This window comes from Malaya genurostris, chromosome 2 (assembly GCF_030247185.1).
Source record: "Malaya genurostris strain Urasoe2022 chromosome 2, Malgen_1.1, whole genome shotgun sequence".
Taxonomy (NCBI): domain Eukaryota; kingdom Metazoa; phylum Arthropoda; class Insecta; order Diptera; family Culicidae; genus Malaya; species Malaya genurostris.
Window position 1 is genome coordinate 113,295,285 of NC_080571.1, and position 19,834 is coordinate 113,315,118.

A 19,834-nucleotide genomic window follows, 5' to 3' on the forward strand; every position below is an offset into this window, starting at 1 on the left:
TTGAAAATACAATGAAATTCAATGAACTAATAGTAAAAAAATGGGAGCTACTGTGGTTTGAACCTAGCATCAATCGTTAGCTAATTACGTCCGTTAATCTACTGAGCCACAGCATTGCATATCTACTTGACAGATAAAAGTAGATATGAATCTAAATTTAAAAAAAATGCACCAGGTAAACGAGTGCAAATCAAAATCAAAATAAAATTTGAGTGGAAATGTGGAATTGCTCACCTGTAAAAAGCATAATTTTTCTCTGTGTATCTTTCACATAGGTACAGAGGTTTTCATTTGACCGTTGGGAAAAAACGAAAAGACATCACTTGGGTACATCGTCCCGAATTGGTGGTCCAATGCACAGGGCACTGATCTCACAAGTCAGTTGTCATATCTTCGAGTCCCGGCCAGGGTGTCAGTAGGATCGTAGCATCAGCCATGCAATGGCTCTGTACGCTAGGAATCGGCTGCGAAGTCTGTTGCATCATAAGGTCAAATTCCACAAAAGGAATGCAACGCCAAGGTTTTTCTTTGCTGAGATACCAGTTTGGTCTGAGTGCCCATAATTATTTTTTTATTATTACGTTTCGTCTTCGACTCATCAGTGCATTAGCAGTTTATATCGAATTGCTTACACCACCTCCTAAATACATGGCCATTCGGTGCAAAGAAAGTTTAGCAAATACCATTAACTTTACGCCTGCTTAGCGATTTATGCTGAACCGTTAGGTGGCGTTAGTGGCTCAACATGAACTGCTAATGCACTTGCAGTAGATCTGATTATTTTATGATATAGCTTTCATATTACTGATGCTACAGAAGAGTTTAACGGTTTGGACGAACCCGCAAGGAGAGTTACGGTAGTTAAGAGTATTTGGAATTTCATGTCATGTTCTCTCGGGAATGATTGCTTCTAGCAAATAAAAGACAACCATGAGTTAATTCATTCCTTCTCAACTATGAAATTATATGCTAGTGTTTAAATGACTATTTTTCATCAAAAACTTAAAATTTTGCAAATGCTTGCATTTTTATATTTTCATTCCAACGTCAAAACACCAAATTTAACAATGCGTTTTCTTTTAATTTTGTGTTTGGTAGTTTTCAATTTGTTAAGAAAATATTCAACTTGTGTTCAGTGCATATTTTTATAGTCTCTAATTGACTGCCTACATCTTCATTTTGGAAACCAATTTTATGCAATTTACAGTTTTTGAGTTAGCACAATTCTACGAAAAATGGCACAATTCAACAAAAACCTGAATTTCTTAAACTTCATGTTGGGTAAAGCGGGTTATGCTCAATATCTCGTCTGGTTTATGTTGCCAGCTACCGAAAAAAATCTTGAAACCCCTTCGAACTTTACCAATCGTTTTCGTAAATATTCTTGTAGAAGTATCATATTTATGACACTAGTCTTTTGTTTCGGTGCGCCATTTTATCATTCTATCAATTATCTCAATCCACATTTAACATAAATGGTATGGATTTAATTCTAGTGGCGCCCTCTCATAGAAACGATATGAACTTTTCAGCCGATCTGTTAGTGTTTCCTACAAGTCGGAAAGAAAAATGTTTTCTCGCAATAAAGCGGGGTATTGCACAGCACTCAACAACGTGTAATTATACGTAGCCCGAGTGATTGTAAACTCTGGTACATCTTACTAATACCATCTCGACGTGCAAAAAAGAATTTAATTCTTATTGTATTCGATGTAACTGTTTTCTTATTAATTCATTTTTCGACGAAATAGTACGAAATATTTTTTTTATTTTTTTGTAAAAATGAAATAAAAAGTTTTCTATTCATCAATTATTGACAGAATATTAGGTTCATAAATGCATATTTTGTGCGACTAGCATGAATTTGGGGGTAGGGTAACAGAGGTATTTGGCCACTTCATATATTTTGGCCCACCTAACAAACTATATGGATTCAATCGATCTTAGGTAACCCATGTTGCTTTTTACAAAGTGGGCCAAAATAAAATCAATCCTAAAGCGGGCCAAAATACCTATGTTACCCTATATATTAGTTAGTGTACACGGCATGATCATAAAATTTTATTAAGTTTGGATTAGTTTTCGTTTTCTTGCTAATCATTCCACTTTTTTTCAGTGCATATTTTATTAGAATATTTAACCGATTTCCTACAATATTGTCGATTTTTTGTACAAGTAACAGTTATTGCAAAAAAAACATTCGCCCTTTTAGAAAATCATCCTTGAATCGAATCGGTCCTGTGCGAATAATTATGGTGTGTGGTTTTTTTTTCAAGAGTTTACATTACAAATTCATTAGCGATTTTTATAGTCTCTAATTGACTGCCTACATCTTCATTTTGGAAACCAATTTTATGCAATTTACAGTTTTTGAGTTAGCACAATTCTACGAAAAATGGCACAATTCAACAAAAACCTGAATTTCTTAAACTTCATGTTGGGTAAAGCGGGTTATGCTCAATATCTCGTCTGGTTTATGTTGCCAGCTACCGAAAAAAATCTTGAAACCCCTTCGAACTTTACCAATCGTTTTCGTAAATATTCTTGTAGAAGTATCATATTTATGACACTAGTCTTTTGTTTCGGTGCGCCATTTTATCATTCTATCAATTATCTCAATCCACATTTAACATAAAAAACCCTTCATAATCAATCTAGTGGTGTGATTATGCCTTTCTCTTTCTATAAAGCAGTCTCATGAATTTATTATCATTTTATGAAATAATTTCTGACACCAATTTTGGCTCATTTTGACACCAATTAATTCAGATTGATTCGAGTAGTTCACAAAAGCATGCTTCAGTGTTTATGTCACACAGTCAGCATCATTTTTCCAAACTAGTGCTTGACATTTGCGTTGACTATATGTATTAGAAGAGTGTTGCTAATCTAAAAAAACCTTCTTAGTCCACTTAGTGGAATTTTCATATATCTTGAAAAATCACTAAAGGGGGAGGGGGGGGGGGGGGGGGGGTGATACATGAAATTTTCGAAATCGAAAAAATAATTTTAATGTCAAAAGGCACAGAATCGCATGAAAAGTCGAGATTTAGTGTCATCTCGAAAATTTTTTTTTTTTTGATAAAATCGACTTTTTGGGACTTGGGAAGTCCCAGAAAGTTGTTTTTTCAAAAAAAAAATTTTTTTGAGATGACACTAATTCTCGACTTTTCATGCAGTTTTAAGAGTTTCGGCATCAAAAAAAATTTTCGATTTTGGAAATTTCATTGGTGCTTTTTCAAGATCGAAAATTTTCAAAACTTAACCGCCGGGCAGCACCTTTTACGCATGACCGATTTAGCTCAAATTTTGCATGAGGACATTTTTCGAGGTGCTTAAACTTTCGAGGGCTAGCGCTTTACGAAATTAGAGGTGATCCCAAAATATTCGCACCCTTATAGGTATGTATAAGAGCGGTTAAAATCAACGTGTTTTTTCGGTTACGTCACTTATACCATCATATCTTTGAAACCAAAAGTCACAATCATTTGATCTTTGATTTTGATCAATGGCCCGACAGTAGCTTTCAAACGGGGCTAAGTTTGTCAAAATCGGTTCAGCCAGCTCTGAGAAAATTGAGCGCATATAAATACAACGCGTTTTGTCGGTTACGTCACTTATACCATCATATCTCTGGAACCAAAAGTCACAGCCATTTGATCTTTGAACTTGATCAATGGCCCGACAGTAGCTTTCAAACGAGCATAAGTTTGTTCAAATCGGTTCAGTCATCTCAGAGAAAATTGAGCGCGTATAAATATCTTCGAAAAGTGCGCACACACACACACAGACATTTTCTGATTTCGTCCAACTGAGTCGAATGGTATATAACACGAACAGTTCGGCTGAAAAGTTCGTATCGTTTAATAGAAACACACATTTTTTTGCCAAAATTCGTATTTATTATTCAACATAATTGCCATCAGAGGCGATGCAGCGATTATAGCGATCTTCCAACTTTTCGATATCATTTTTGTAGTACGATTTGTCCTTTGCCTCAAAATAGGCCTCAGTTTCAGCGATTACCTCTTCATTGCTTCTAAATTTTTTACCAGCGAGCATTCTCTTGAGGTCTGAGAACAGGAAAAAGTCACTGGGGGCCAAATCTGGAGAATACGGTGGATGAGGGAGCAATTTGAAGCCCAATTCGTTCAATTTCAGCATGGTTTTCATCGACTTGTGACACGGTGCATTGTCTTGATGAAACAAAACTTTTTTCTTCTTCAAATGAGGCCGTTTTTTTTAAATTTCGTCCTTCAAACGCTCTAATAACGCTATATAATAGTCACTGTTGATGGTTTTTCATTTTTCAAGGTAGTCGATGAAAATCATACCATGCGAATCCCAAAATACAGACGCCATAACCTTACCGGCCAATTGTTGAGTCTTTCCACGCTTCGGGTTCGGTTCATCGTGTGCAGTCCACTCAGCTGACAGTCGATTGGACTCCAGAGTGAAGTGATGGAGCCATGTTTCGTCCATTGTTAGATATCGACGAAAAAAATCGGTTTTATTTCGATAAAACAGCTCCAAACACTGCTCAGAATCATCAATTCGTTGTTGTTTTTGATCGATTGTGAGCTCACGTGGCACCCATTTTGCACAAAGCTTTCTCATATCCAAATATTCGTGAATAATATGTCCAACACGTTCCTTTGATATCTTTAGGGTGTCAGCTATCTCGATCAACTTCATTTTACGGTCATTGAAAATCATTTTGTGGATTTTTTTCACGTTTTCATCGGTAACAGCCTCTTTTGGACGTCCACTGAGTTCATCGTCTTCGGTGCTCAGTACGAAATTTTGCAAACCACTTACGAATTGTTGCTTCGCCCGGTGCAGAGTCTGGATAACACTCATCAAGCCATTTTTTGGCATCGGCGGCACTTTTTTTCATCAAAAAGTAGTGTTTCATCAACACACGAAATTCCTTTTTTCCATTTTTTTCACAATAACAAAAGTAGCTTCACTCAAAATGCAATATCTCACAAACTAATAATCAGACAGCTGTCAAATTCATACACGTATCTTTTGAAGGTTGGTACTAACTGAAAATGGTATGGATTTAATTCTAGTGGCGCCCTCTCATAGAAACGATATGAACTTTTCAGCCGATCTGTTAGTGTTTCCTACAAGTCGGAAAGAAAAATGTTTTCTCGCAATAAAGCGGGGTATTGCACAGCACTCAACAACGTGTAATTATACGTAGCCCGAGTGATTGTAAACTCTGGTACATCTTACTAATACCATCTCGACGTGCAAAAAAGAATTTAATTCTTATTGTATTCGATGTAACTGTTTTCTTATTAATTCATTTTTCGACGAAATAGTACGAAATATTTTTTTTATTTTTTGTAAAAATGAAATAAAAAGTTTTCTATTCATCAATTATTGACAGAATATTAGGTTCATAAATGCATATTTTGTGCGACTAGCATGAATTTGGGGGTAGGGTAACAGAGGTATTTGGCCACTTCATATATTTTGGCCCACCTAACAAACTATATGGATTCAATCGATCTTAGGTAACCCATGTTGCTTTTTACAAAGTGGGCCAAAATAAAATCAATCCTAAAGCGGGCCAAAATACCTATGTTACCCTATATATTAGTTAGTGTACACGGCATGATCATAAAATTTTATTAAGTTTGGATTAGTTTTCGTTTTCTTGCTAATCATTCCACTTTTTTTCAGTGCATATTTTATTAGAATATTTAACCGATTTCCTACAATATTGTCGATTTTTTGTACAAGTAACAGTTATTGCAAAAAAAACATTCGCCCTTTTAGAAAATCATCCTTGAATCGAATCGGTCCTGTGCGAATAATTATGGTGTGTGGTTTTTTTTTCAAGAGTTTACATTACAAATTCATTAGCGATTAAAATTCAGCAAAGAGGCTTGAAAAGTCTATTAATTGTTAGTGGAAACTTGAATAATTATTGCTGTCTGTCAATAGCCACTATCAATCTATTCCGGCAGATGATTGAGTAATGCTGAATGAGAAAAATAGTAATCGATCTTTTCAACAACGTGAATTGAGTAATGCAGTAGGTTACAACTGGAAAGTCTCAGATATTCCTAACTGAAGTATAACAGCGAATGAGATTATTAATTTGTTAGATCTAGTGATTTTTTATTTTTTCAGAAAGTTCTTGTCTTGTTGTCTATAGTTTTTATACATAGAATTTTATTTGAATCTAGATTTAATCTAGATCTTTTAATAGTAAAACAGGGTATTTATTATGCCAAAACATTTTTGCCGCTATCCCGGGTTAACGGAAGGATCAATAGAATCGTAGTCCTAGCCGTGCAATGGCTCTCTACGCCAATAAACGACTAGTTCCAATTCTTCAATCGGGATGTATTATTAAAACTTTGTTTCGTCACATAAAACGAATTTTACGTCAACTGAACTAAATAACTATTTCGAGCGATTTAATATCTTTGCAATTTTGCTTATATATCGTTTCCTGTGGATTGTACAGTATTGATTTGTATGATTTAGATGTACATTATCGATACACTAACCAGACAAGGAGTAAAAGCTGTGTGAAACGCGATAATGAATGTACTATGGTTTATAGCGAGGCTTGTTCCATCATTAATGAAACTATGCATTTAAAATAAGTATGAGACTGGAGATTGTTCGAAAAAGGATAGTTTCCAAGTTTCCGATCCCTTCCGGATTCACATTTCAATTATTATGTACTATCAATTACAACAAGAGAGTCTGAAATCTTCTGCAATCCGATGAAAGTGTGATTTGTTATAACAAGACAAAATATACAAAATAGGTCCATTAATACATAGTGCTTACTTGACAAATAGATTAAATCAAATGACAAACAATGATTACATCCTCAGTACTAATTCAAAGCAAAGACTAGTTTACCAAACACCAGGACGACTTCATACACGTCACGGAAGTGCAACGCTGGACCGTAATGGGTTAAACAGAGTTGCCCAATCATATTGCAGCAGCATAAACCCTGTAGGCACACCACACTTGACGAAACTAACCAGAGGAAATGAATGTAAAAACAACACCACACTGAAAGCGAGTTGTGAGTAAACCTGCTGGAGAACCCGACGATGGCTAACCACTTTTATGTAACTGTTTACGTTTTTTGATGCTGTGCCTGCCGGTCGGTTGGCTGATGCTGTTTTCTTCAAAGGGAATGGAAAAGTTTCCCACTGACAAGCGGCGGTATAATGGAAAGGCATCGTTGAAAGGTGATAAAATTATCACTCATCGATCCCGACTGTTTGGATGTCTAATGGTGCGTGCAGATCGAAACTAGTTGAGTTTATATTCCCGACAAGTTTCTATTTCCAATTGCAAAGTGGCAAAAAGAACCAACCAAACTAAGCCGCATGCATTTTGGCATTCCAGTATCAACTGAAACGTCAGTTGTACAACTCATTAGCATCCAAGGCAGGTAAACAAAAGCGATGTCTGAATCCGTCTTCTGAATTTAAACTATAGTTCAAATGAAATTCGTAGACACTTGAAATGACCAAAGCTCGACTAATACAGCTGAGAAACGATATCGATACATTTTAGAAGGCGAACAAATGGGTTTAATTAGTTAATCGCAGTTTGAAAAGCTTTATGGTCTTTATGAAAATTTCTATAACACTGATCAGAATACTTCGATTAGGGGATTATTTACGAATAGCAATTATGGTTGGTTTCTATTCTTCGTAAGCATTCCGTTCCGGATATGAGACGAACATCACTTTTTTCAAAGACTTGTCTTTTTAATACAGGCAGTTTGCATTCCGAGTTGCTTCAGCGTTGTGTTCAGTTTGTTTCAGAATTTCTTTTTCACTAAAACATCACGCACCATCCTTCATACTTTTGACTTTTCTTTTTACTTTACAGATCTTTGGATCTTTGGAATAGTTTTTCATACGCACCTCATGAGCACCTTCATGTACAAAGTTTTATTTGAAACCAAAATTTTTGTCACGTCGAAGGTTTTATTTTTCAATTTAATAAAATTTCATCCATACCACACAAGAAACAAAGCAAGAGAAAAGGATAAATGAATGATAATGTGAAAACTAAACGAGAAAGTAATCCTACGAGTATTCTTATATCAATATTAAAGACTGTCCCAGAAAGTATGGACGCACTTTGATTTCGCTGTAAATAATTCAGAAGTGTTAGATATTCAACTTTTATTCGATATACTGATAATATTAGACTACAACAACAGAATATTATTCTCAACATTTGCTACTTAGCCATTGTAGACTAGCTGGCGCACCTTCTTGCGAACATTCCTCATTAAATTCCGTACAGACTTCTTGGCGACAAGTTTTGACACTTTTTTCCAATCTTTTTCGAACTGTTGATTGGTTTCGGCTGCCGAGACATGTTTCCTAAGATGTGCCTTCGTTAATGCCCAAAATTCCTCAATTGGTCGAAGTTGTGGGCAATCTGGTGGATTCATGTCTTTTGGGACGAAAGTGACATTTTTGGTAGTATACCATTCTACCGTTGATTTCGAGTAGTGGCAAAAAGCAAGATCTGGCCAGAAGATAACAGGATCATTGAGGCTTCGAATCATGGGTAGAAGTCGTTTTTGTAAACATTCCTTGATGCATATTTCGCTGTTCATTGAAGCAGTGGTGATGAAGGGTTTCGAAATCTTACCGCAGCTACAAATTGCTTGCCAGACCATAGCTTTCTTACCAAATTTTTCGACTTCAATCAAAGTCTCGGACTAGTTTAACATTTGCCCTTCTCGCACCGTATAATATTGTGGTCCCGGTAAGGATTTGTAATCGAGTTTCACGTAGGTTTCGTCGTCCATGATTATGCAGTTCAAATTTCCAGCAAGAATCGTATTGTACAGCTTTCGAACCCTCCGCCTGAACGATGCTTCTTATTTCGGACAACGTTTTGGTTGTTTCTTCTTCTTATAGGTTCGAAGATTCAAACGTTCTTTAGCACGAAAAACATTTGTCTTCGAAGTGCCCACTTTTTTGGCCATATCCCGAACTGAAACCCCCTTCTTTTGCTCGAATGCCTTCAGTATACGTCTATCCAACTGAGGGTTAGCAGGACCTTTTTTTCGACCCGTTTTCGGTTTATCCTCAAAGGTGTTATCCTCACCGAACTTCCTGATTGCATTTCGCATGGCTTTTTCACTTACTCCTTCCATATTTGCTATCTTTCTTGTTCGTTGTTCTGAAATTTGAGACAACGAACAAAAAAGATAGCAAATATGAAATTTGAGACATTTCATGAAAATTCTGAGATTTGAGACATTTCATGAAAAAGAGCAAAGTCCTGGCATTACATTCCTTTTGTGGAATTTGGCTTTTCTGTTTCAACAGACTTCGCAGCCGATTCTTAGTGTACAGAATCATTGCATGGCTAGTACTATGAATCCTACTGACACTAAGAATCCTTCCAGGTCGAATACTACATGGAATAAAAAGTCCCGGGCCTCTCACAGAAAAGCTTCGAAATAGTGTATATTTTAGTCGAAAATAAGCCTCTGGATAACCCAATACCAAATCTAGTTTTCATCAAACTATGGAAAAAGACGCACCAGTGCACTCATGCATGAAAGCAACGGTGAAATTGAATGATTTGTGGTACGGACTGGTTCACCATATTCTCCAGACATGGCCCCCAGCGACTATTACTTATTTCCAAACCTGAAAAGGTTTCTCCAGGGAAAGACATTTTCGTCGAATGCTGAGATCATTGAAGAAATGGAAGCCTATTTTGAAGGCTTTAACAATTTTTTTTCAAAGAGCATCAAAATGTTGGAGGACCGATGGGTCAAGTATATCGCTCTAGATGGAGATTATGCTGAAGAATAAAAAAGTTTTCACGGTAAAAATTCGACTTTTTTTGTTAGACCCAGGACTTCTCATTCCATGTAGTACCACTGCACTGAAAAGCACACCGTCGAAGGGATTCTTTTGACGAAACCATCCTGTTGAAAGGTCATTTTGTCGAAGACCATTTCGCCGAATCATAGATTCTTACAATTTTAGTAAAGTTGATTTCAAGTTACAAGTAATAAAAGGATTTGTATTAATCCACCTGATGCAATGATGCCTTATTTATATTACTGTTTGACCATCAACAAGCATAACCAACTAGCTGAAACAGTTTCAAATCAAATTTACGGTTCGAAATTTTAAATATATTTTACCCTGTAATTCCGGAAGCAGAAGCCGGACACGGGTTAACTTCAATAGCAATCTATGGGACTATCCATCCGAATCTAAGTTTTATGCAAATCGATTGAGCGATCTCTGAGAAAATTAAGTTCTGTTTTGTAATTTTAAAACATTAATTCCAGTGCTTCTTGAACCGGGAATGGTCATCAACTACTATGACCTAGTTTTGAACCAAAATTAGCAACAAAAAATACGTTTTTCGCATCGCTGCACCAAATGACGGTTTGACACTTTGAGCAATTTCACCGTATAGTTCCGAAACCGGAATCCGGTTCCGTATAAAATTAAACAGTAACCTGTCACATACATACATAGACCCAGACATTTTACGATGAAATAAAAATGGTTTTTACAGTGATTACATAACCAAAACATGAGCATTCCAACCCGTTTTTTTATCCAAGATTCAAATTGACTTAACGTCTAGTCACATCCAAAATTTTGTCGCTCGATAAATGATTGAAAAAAAGACAGATTATAATTGAGATTTGCAGAAGGAGGCCATTCTTGACAGTACTTCACAGAGTAATTCATGATTCTAATAAAACCAAAATCAGGAGAGTACGTTGACTCTATGAGCTACAAAACATACTAATCTTCAAAATCGTAACGTTATTGCTTGGTGTATCAACCGGGCTTTTTTTTGTCCTACCCTGCAGTCGCTCGTACAGATTTAACTAGATTAACTGGGTGAAACAATTAAACCTAGACAGCTGTGCTTTTAGTTGAGAAGCTGCATGAATAACTAAATAAATTACTCCGCCAAAAACTCAAATCAGTCTTATTTTGGGCTTCATACTGTAATACTATTTGAATCTCAGTTCGCTTTCACATCTCATCCAAGTCAGTCGATATAACAAAACCGCTTACGTTCGGGACGGAAGAATCCAAGTACAGTACAATAGAACGACCTCGAAATGAGTGAACCAAACGAACAAAAGCTACCGCCGACACGAAAGAATACAATTGTTGTTGACTTCAGGCAGTGCGAAATTCGACCTTCGATACGAGAACTTGAAGGTTTGCTTAAGGAGCAAATGCATCTTGACATTAAACGTGTGCATTTACTTCATTGCAATAAGACTAATAATGTTGTGTACATCCAGTTTTATACAGAGTTGGATGCAATTCAATTCGCAAAATACAATAACAATGTGCACTATGTGGAGCACGAGAACATTAAGTACAGCATTCCAGTATATATGGAAGATAGTGCTATAGAAGTTCGTGTGCATGATCTTCCCTCAAGAGTCACCGATTCTTATATTCACAAAACTATGTCTCAATACGGAGAGATTCTCTCTATCGAAAAAGAAAAGTGGAAGAACTTTTTCCCTGGTATTCTAAATGGCGTACGTTTGTTACGCATACACTTGAAGAGGCCTATACCTTCTTATGTGATTTTCGGTCAAGATACAAGAATTCCGTGCAAATCACTTGTTACCTATGACAATCAGATGTCCACATGTCAATATTGCCAAAAAGCTGTTCACTACGGTAAGCCATGTGATAAACTGGACAAGGAGACAACTACACCAAAGGACAACGGTGCTTCCTTCACACCAACCCCAAGCAATCCCAGTACACCTGTGACAGCCACCAACAACAATTAAGCATCCCCTTCAACGACACCATCAGTATCCCCTATAGAACAAAGTACACCAGCTGCAGTTAACAACTTACCCTCCAACCAACCAGCAACTGCAACCAATGTACAGCAAGGCGCATCTACAGCAACTCTCAACGAGCCCAAGACTGCGATCAACAAGGACAACGAAAAGAAAACGGAAATCACACACAACACCGACGATGAAGCAATGGATGATGAGATAAGCCACGGATGAAGTGACCCCCGATCCTCGTTGGATGGAAATGGAAACACATCTCCCCCTAGAAAAAGGGTCACAACGAGATCCAATAGCAAAAAAAAATTAAAGCCTTCAAGCAATAAGGCCAGAATAAAAATTTTATTACAAAAAAAAAACTATTTGAATATACGAGCATCGGAAAATCGAACATCTTTCCTTCTTAGGGACCAATAAATCGATCTCAAAAAGCGATGAAACGGACTCTTCGTTCGACCTTCTTTGTGTGCCATTCGCTCCACACGATTTGCATTCGAGGAAAAAATTTGCAGCAGAGTTTAATGTCTTCATCATCAGTCCATCGATTTGATCCGTTCGAGATCAACAAATCGATCTCGAAGAACTGATAACTGATTTTATTCTCCAATAGGAATTAACTAATCTACGGTAAAAAAGCGTTTCAATTTTATTCGTTTTCACTACTAAATGCTCGTCAATAATATACCAAAATGTTCAGTTTGTTGTTAAACCCGTTATACACAAATGAATTGTGGCAAATAGGAATTTATGAAACTTCTTAGTGCATTGTTTAAATTGCATCGTCTCGCACAACGTGCTCGCTTTTGTGACTACCTAAAAGTAGAATCAGAGTGATCGTGACACGCAAAACAGAGCATTTTTGGATCGATCGCTTTGTGTGCAGTGAAAACTAGCTTCGATACCACAATAATCGCGACACTGTAGAATGTGACATTCGATTTTTCGTGTGACACGCGACCACCACTGAGTGAAGCAGAGGTTTTAAGAGCGAGAAGTTGTCATATTCAAAAATCGTGCCCAGAGTGCTTGTCAAAAGCTGTAAGCCAGCAACTAGTTCGAAGTCCATGTATTTCGGCAGAAACCGGGTGGACAGCTTCCGGGCGTGTGTTACGGCCACTAGCTTCTTCTGGTAAAATTACTGAAAAAAAACAAAATCCTGTGCATTTACGTCATCTGAGGTATATTGAAGCTTCCTAAATAACGTTATTTTACAGGTTATTGAACGCTTTAACTATGTATTTTAATATATTAAGTGTTGAATCATGAAATTTTACGTGCCTGCAAGAATTGCTAGATATATTTGCCACAGATGTTATTAGGTTTTTATTAAGTTTTAATGGTAAATTTCATAGCTCTTTGCACTACGCGTAAGAAAATTTTACTAACCTTCCGAATAGTGATCACTTAGTAGTAATTACCCTACAGAGGCGTTTGAAGCGATCCAACAAACCCATATGGCCTTTTGTGTTCGAACTTGCATATTATGGCAATTCATGCGTGCCAAATCCGAGGCAACGGCGACTTGAACTGAATTTTCCCTCATATGCTTTACACACTTTTTCGAGGATGTTTTTTTTAAGCTTGAAGGTTCTCTGCGGTTTTTATTATAGATGTTCTAATCTTAAAGTTGTTTGGGTCGGAAACTCTCTGATCCTATGTGCGACGTTGGAAATTAAAATCCGCATAGGCCTGAAAGGGGACCGTCTCTAAGCCATCGCGCTTTACCCGCACCCAAACTCGAAATCAACTTTAACTAATTAACAAATGGATTTTACGGAAGGTTCTTTGATCGACATTAATACCATCAACTTTGTTGACGATCCAAAGTCCCACTGAAACATAGAACATTCCTGGTCACACTTTTGTGACCACGGAACTGTTGGTTTCAACCGATCTTAAACTCTTCAAATTTCTAGATATTTCTAATGATTTTGTTTTTATTTTTCATTTACCATTTGCCATTATAATTATTATAACTTCTGGTAGATCGAAATTCTCACTTCTATTTAAGTCAATGATTCTCAAACTACTTTTTTTTCGAAATTATTTTTTTTTGTTTAACATCCATTTTCGTTAGTTTTTAATTCGCTCAGAGCAAATCTTTCGGTTGTGGGAAAGCTGTAGTTGTTAATGAAAAGTTCAAGTTGGTCATTTTAGCTGATCAGATTTGAAAATTAAGTGCAGTGTTTGACCATTACAAGAATAAATATTTTCATCGACTTCAACTTTCAACACCCACTTTCCAACGCTTTATTTATTGTCAAAGAATTACTGATTAGTTGAACACATCTTACAGTTTAATTTCGAAATGAAAATTGTCCTTTTCTTTCATCACTGATGATGTCAGTAATTTAGATCTATGGATCGTAGTCCAGTTCAATGGACATCATCAGTTCAATGGAAATGCGAAATATAAATCGTGGGAACTTATTTACAAAATCTTGAAATGGACACGCACCTTATTTACAACGAATAATTGAGTCTAACTCTAATTTTGAGTTAAGTTTTTATTGGCTCAGGATTCATCATGACAGCATCCATATGATGCTAAGTACAAAACAGCAGTACAAGATTCCATTATAGGACCACATTTGTGCCATGTCAGTAGAATACCATATTCTTATAGCATAGCATTTCCATAACAAATAGAAAATCTACCCAGCACTCAGCAAAATGCTGTATGAAAATAGAACTGGTCAGAATTAGTTTGAATAATATTACTGCTATTTCATTGAACTACACTAGAGCTGAAAAAAAAACATCTTTCATATGGAAACTTGATATAGTGACGCTTCGCACATCTACACTGTGTACAGTCGGATGGGCTCTATATTTTATTTGTCTGTTGTGTGGTTTCATTTTAACAGTAACACAATGCTATACACAATGATCGATTCATTTCTCTCAATCGTTTGCAGGAACATTTATAAGTAAACTTGTTTTGATCCACCTAGTAGTGTAATATGTCTTTCATATTATCGTTAATATGAGACATGGATGCAGGTATCACCTTTTGAATTTTGACTACTACTTCCAATTTCCCCGGAACTGAAGCCCGGTACGGGTACAGACGAAGAAAGTTTTTAATGAGCAACTACTAATAAGCCCTGTGTACTGAATCAGTTTCCACAATTTTTCAGGTTTTTTGCGCCGTAATTTAGAAAAGGAAGTCTGAAACTCATCACTGTTTCATACAAAAACGGGAAATCGGATCGAGATAAAATTTTACAGCCACCAATGGGACCATGATACGTTTTATTTGAATTGAATTTTATAAAAATCAGTTGAGCCATCTCTGGGAAACTAAAGTGAGTTTCGTTTAAAAGTTTTTGATCACTATTGCTGGTACTTTTGGAATCGAAAACTGAGAACTGGAATTCGATTGGTCATCTATAAAAAAGATCCCCAAATTACTACAGTTTTTAGCACAGTTTCGAAGAGTTTTCACGCTCTATGCATCGTTATTTCAAATAATAAATTCAAATTTTGTATTCTCACCACCATAACATATGAGCTGAAAAGTCCCGGGTCTAACAAAGAGAACACGATTTTTCTGGTTCAAAATTAACTTTATTCATCAACATAATCTCCATCAAGAGCAACGCAATCATTCCAGTACCGCTCTAACATTACAATGCCCCTTTTGTAGAACAATTCATCTTTTGCTTCGAAATAGGCTTCAGTTTCAGCGATAACCTTTTTGTTCGTGCGAAATTTCTTACCGGTGAGCATTTTTTCATGTCTGCGAACAGCCAGTAGTCGCTGGGAGCCATATCTAGCGAAAACGGTGGATGTGGGAGCCATTCGATGTACAATTTATGTAGTTTTGCCATTGTTTTGATTGTCAATATCAGCCATCAAACGCTCCAATAACGCTTTATAATATTCACTGTTAATGGTATTTCCTATCTCAAGATAGTCGATAAATATTACATTACGCTCATCCCAAAATACCGATGCCATAACCTTTTAAGCCGATTGTTGTGCTTTCGGGTGCTTTGGACGAGCTTCACCAGTTGCTGTTCACTCAGATGACGATCGTTTTGATTCCGAAGTGAAGTGATGAATCCATGTTTCATCCATTGTCACATATCAACGCAAAAATTCCGGTTTGTTACGTTAAAACATGGCCAAACACAGCTCAGAATCTTAAACGCGTTCTAGTTTTTGATCAACAGTGAGCAAACGCGGGACCCACTTTGAACAGAGCTTTCTTATAGTCGAATGCTCGTGCAATATAAAACCAGCACGTTCTTTCAATAGCTTTACGATGTCAGCTAACTCACGCAACTTCACTTTTCGATCAATCAAAACGATTTTGTGGATTTTTCATGTTTTCTGGTGTTACCGCCACGACCACGTTCGAAGTCAGCAAACCTAAGTTTTATTGTTTTTTATGTTGAATCGGCGTTTTCATAACACTTTTCAAGCCATTGCTTCGCTTGAAAGGTATTTGTTTCCCGTCAAGAAGCAGTCTAAAATTAAAACACGAAATTGTTTTTGATCCATTATTCTGAAAATAACAAAAGTACAGTCACTCTTAGCACAATAAATCGCAAACTAATGAATAGAATATAATGAAATTCAAACAACTATCTTTTAAGGGTTAGTATTGGCTGAAAAAAGGTGACTGCAATATAACTAGCACCATCTATGTGTTAGACCCGGAACTTTTCAGTCCTTGTGTTATGATATCGGAAATCGAATCCGCATGAAATTCAACAGTAGCCTATGGAACCGTGGAACCATTCATATAAATCTATGTTTATGAACATCGAATCATCCATCTCTGTAAATGCATATTGCATATTTTTCGTTTGTTTTACACATATAACCTAGAAAGTATCGGAACCGGACTTACTTCCGGTTCCGGAATTGCAGAGGCCTATGTGCAAAGAAAACGAAAAATAACCAGGGGAATTTTGGTACCTCAAGGGCATCGATTTGTGCGCATATGACTATGTTCATTTGCTTTACTTTTCGTCTTCAACTCATCAATTCATGAGCAGTTTATGTTGGACTACTAATGGCACCTTGCGATTCAACATAAACCGCAAAGCGAACGTAAAGTAAACTAAAAATAGTCATGGGCACTTAGCACAAATCGATACCCTTGAAGCTCCAAAACTCTCAGATGGCTACTAAATGCATACTTGTTTCTGATCTACTTGAACATTTTATTTGAAGGAAACCCCGCATATTTGATTTTATGAGTAGCGCAAATGCCCACAGTTTACAGTCCCGTTTACTCTGGCTCGTACGCGTTTTGCATCACGTCGCAGCTTGGAATTTATCGCTTGATGTATAATTTGTCAGTATTTATAAAAATAAAAATAAATTCTATCAAAAGAAAAAAAAATGAATGTAAATAACTGATTCATGAATATTATCACGTCATTTACTCGATTGTTTGAGAACAATTTTAGACTTTAGAATGTTCTATTGAATCTGATTGAAGACATTTGTAATTTGTAATTTAGCCAGATATGTCGTCCTGATATAGCTGATGTTCCATATCTGAATATGCATAACATAATCAATAGGCTAATACATTCTGAGTCATTTTACATAATAGCATGCTACTGACTGGGACACACTTAGCCTAAACACGTCAGAGAAGTGTGTGAAAAAATTACGCGATAAAACAATTCACAGTGCTCGCCGCATGCAGTTGCATCTCGCTGTGCAAAACCATTCAAAACTTGCAAACCGGAATTCATATGTAAACAAATCTCCACGCGTATGAAGATTTTGCAAAACCACCTCGCGTCAATATAATGAGTGAGTGTGGGAATACATTATCCAAGCGGCGTGTATGTAATTATATTGTCAGTGCTGTACGGGTTTGTAGCCATCACACAACCACAGACTAGCGGTTTTATTTACCATCCATCCAGCCGAAGATCGTAACCAAAACAAAACCCCTGCAAAATACCCAACGCGACGTAATCAAAACAAAACAACCACAAACGAATAATCGTGTCTTGCTGCTGGTAGGTGTACTGGCATACTGTGAAAGTGGGTGGTGTTCGAAAGAACCCGCGAAAAGCTGCCGTGGTATCATGTTTCACTCGAATGTTGAGTTGTGTGTGCTGAGCATGTCATTAAATAGATGTTTTGTGAGTGATAAAAGAAGTCTTGCTGTTTGGAGAAAATCGTGGTGAACTTTCCCGCGCTCGGGGACAACTTCATGAGAGTTGGGATTATAAAGGTAGTAGCAACATGATTTATAGTTGAGCAATATAATTGTTTCTGCAGTGCAAAGAAAATAGGAAAAGCTCATTGAAAATGGTACTCAATTGTGCTATCATAAATCGACCGGAATTTTATACAAACATAAGCAAACAGTGCGAAATATTTTGATATGTTAATAACTTATATGCGGCAGTAGTAGTAGCAGATCAATAAAAATGTAAACCCAGCAGTACAAAGCACGTGGGTTGCTGGCTTTGGGAAAATAAGACGACAAAAAAAAACAATGAAAAAGTTATTCGGCACGATATCATAAACGAAAATCAAACATACAACCAAACGGTGCGACAAAAGCGAGCACGTGTTCCGGAAGCTACTAACGCGGTTGAAGCTAAATACATATCACGAACACGAATGAGTCATGTTTATCCCACTTGTGTAAATTTCGGTACCGAGTAGATTATGGAAGAAAGTTATAAATTCAAAACTATTTACCCAAAACCTATGTAGGAGTGAAATATCAAAATAGTATAAAACATTTTTAAGTATTTTTTTAATGAAGCATAAACAAAACATCTGACAAGACAAGTAAACTTCGTTTAAATGATTTTCGACTGAGCTATCCAGGGATCTCGTTGGCAATGACGAAAAGAATACACTGCACGGAAAGACCGAAATCAGCATTTTGACGAAAAAATTAGTTGATTTTCTGATTTTAGTTAGTTATTTATTGAGACTACTAAAAAAATCTTACTTTTGCTAATTTAGATTTTCTAATTCTAGTTCCCTTAATATTAATAAAATATTTGTTGAAATGGCTATTTTTTTAGTTGAATTCACCAATTCAACGTGCTGTCATTTCTTAGCTAAGGCACACTTCATATCCATTCGCCTAATTTTTTAGTTGAATTAGAGAATTAAAACGTTGTTTTCGACCAACATAAATGGTTGAATTGGTTTCTGCAATTCGCAGCTATATGGCGCTCTGTCACCGAAAAAACGTTAACACCGTAATGACTACTAGCCACTAGATGACACACTACTATCGAAAAAAATTTCAGTCGCGGTTATCTTTTCTATATTGGCAGGTATAAATACGATGTTGTATTGGAGAAAAAGACATAAGCGAAACATAAACTTCTTTTTGAAAATTTTACTTCTAAATCGCTGTTTTCTTCATTCGACTCTCTCACTGAAAACTTTGAGCACTCGGAAAACAAAAACCGAATACAAGCAGTACACCGGACGGCGTAGCCCGGAATGTTAGAAGATACAAAAAAACATCATTTGACGTGTACAGTTAGAGTGCAACATTCGAACCTCACTTCACTGTTCCGCGTAAAAACACTATTACCCACAATCGCTTCAAATGCGCACAAATTCTGAATAAATACAGTTTACGTCATTTTTACATATCGGTTTAGAAATTTATATATGGATATATCGTAACACATGCGAAAAACATCTAAACAATTTGCAAGCAGTTTCAACAAGACTGTCCCTTTTAGATTTTTAATGGATTGTTTTGCTTTGACACTTCTCATGAGTTTTTGGCTAACAAACTTGTTAATAAAACCAATTTCATTTTTGTTTTCTTTGTGCTGTCCTTCAGTAATGACGGTGATAGATAAATAGAAACAAATTTTCTGATTTTAATAACGAAATTAGTTGTCAACGAGAATTTCGTGTTGGATTGAAATATTGCTGGTTTGTGTCCAGAATATTCGCCAACTAAACACATTCTCTAAAAATAAGAGATTTTTTCAGCAAAGTAAATTCTCAATTTTAACTAATTTTATAGTTATT

The 19,834-nt window shown here is 36.4% G+C and overlaps 2 protein-coding genes across 4 annotated transcripts in view; one reads left to right on the plus strand and one right to left on the minus strand.

Moving 5' to 3' along the window:
- LOC131427460 (kinesin-like protein KIF3A) overlaps positions 1 to 19,834 on the minus strand; it is an 81,777-nt gene that overhangs the window by 26,666 nt on the left and 35,277 nt on the right. The window lies entirely within an intron of this gene.
- The window catches only part of LOC131427461 (uncharacterized), a 51,114-nt gene that overhangs the window by 1,761 nt on the left and 29,519 nt on the right, over positions 1 to 19,834 (plus strand). The window contains exon 1 of one of the 3 annotated variants that reach the window (XM_058590667.1): positions 17,908 to 18,047. The exons of the other annotated variants lie outside the window; for them this stretch is intronic. The gene's annotated coding sequence lies outside the window, so the exon portion shown is untranslated. Of the gene's footprint in view, positions 1 to 17,907; positions 18,048 to 19,834 lie in introns of those variants that run through there. 3 annotated transcript variants of the gene reach the window in all.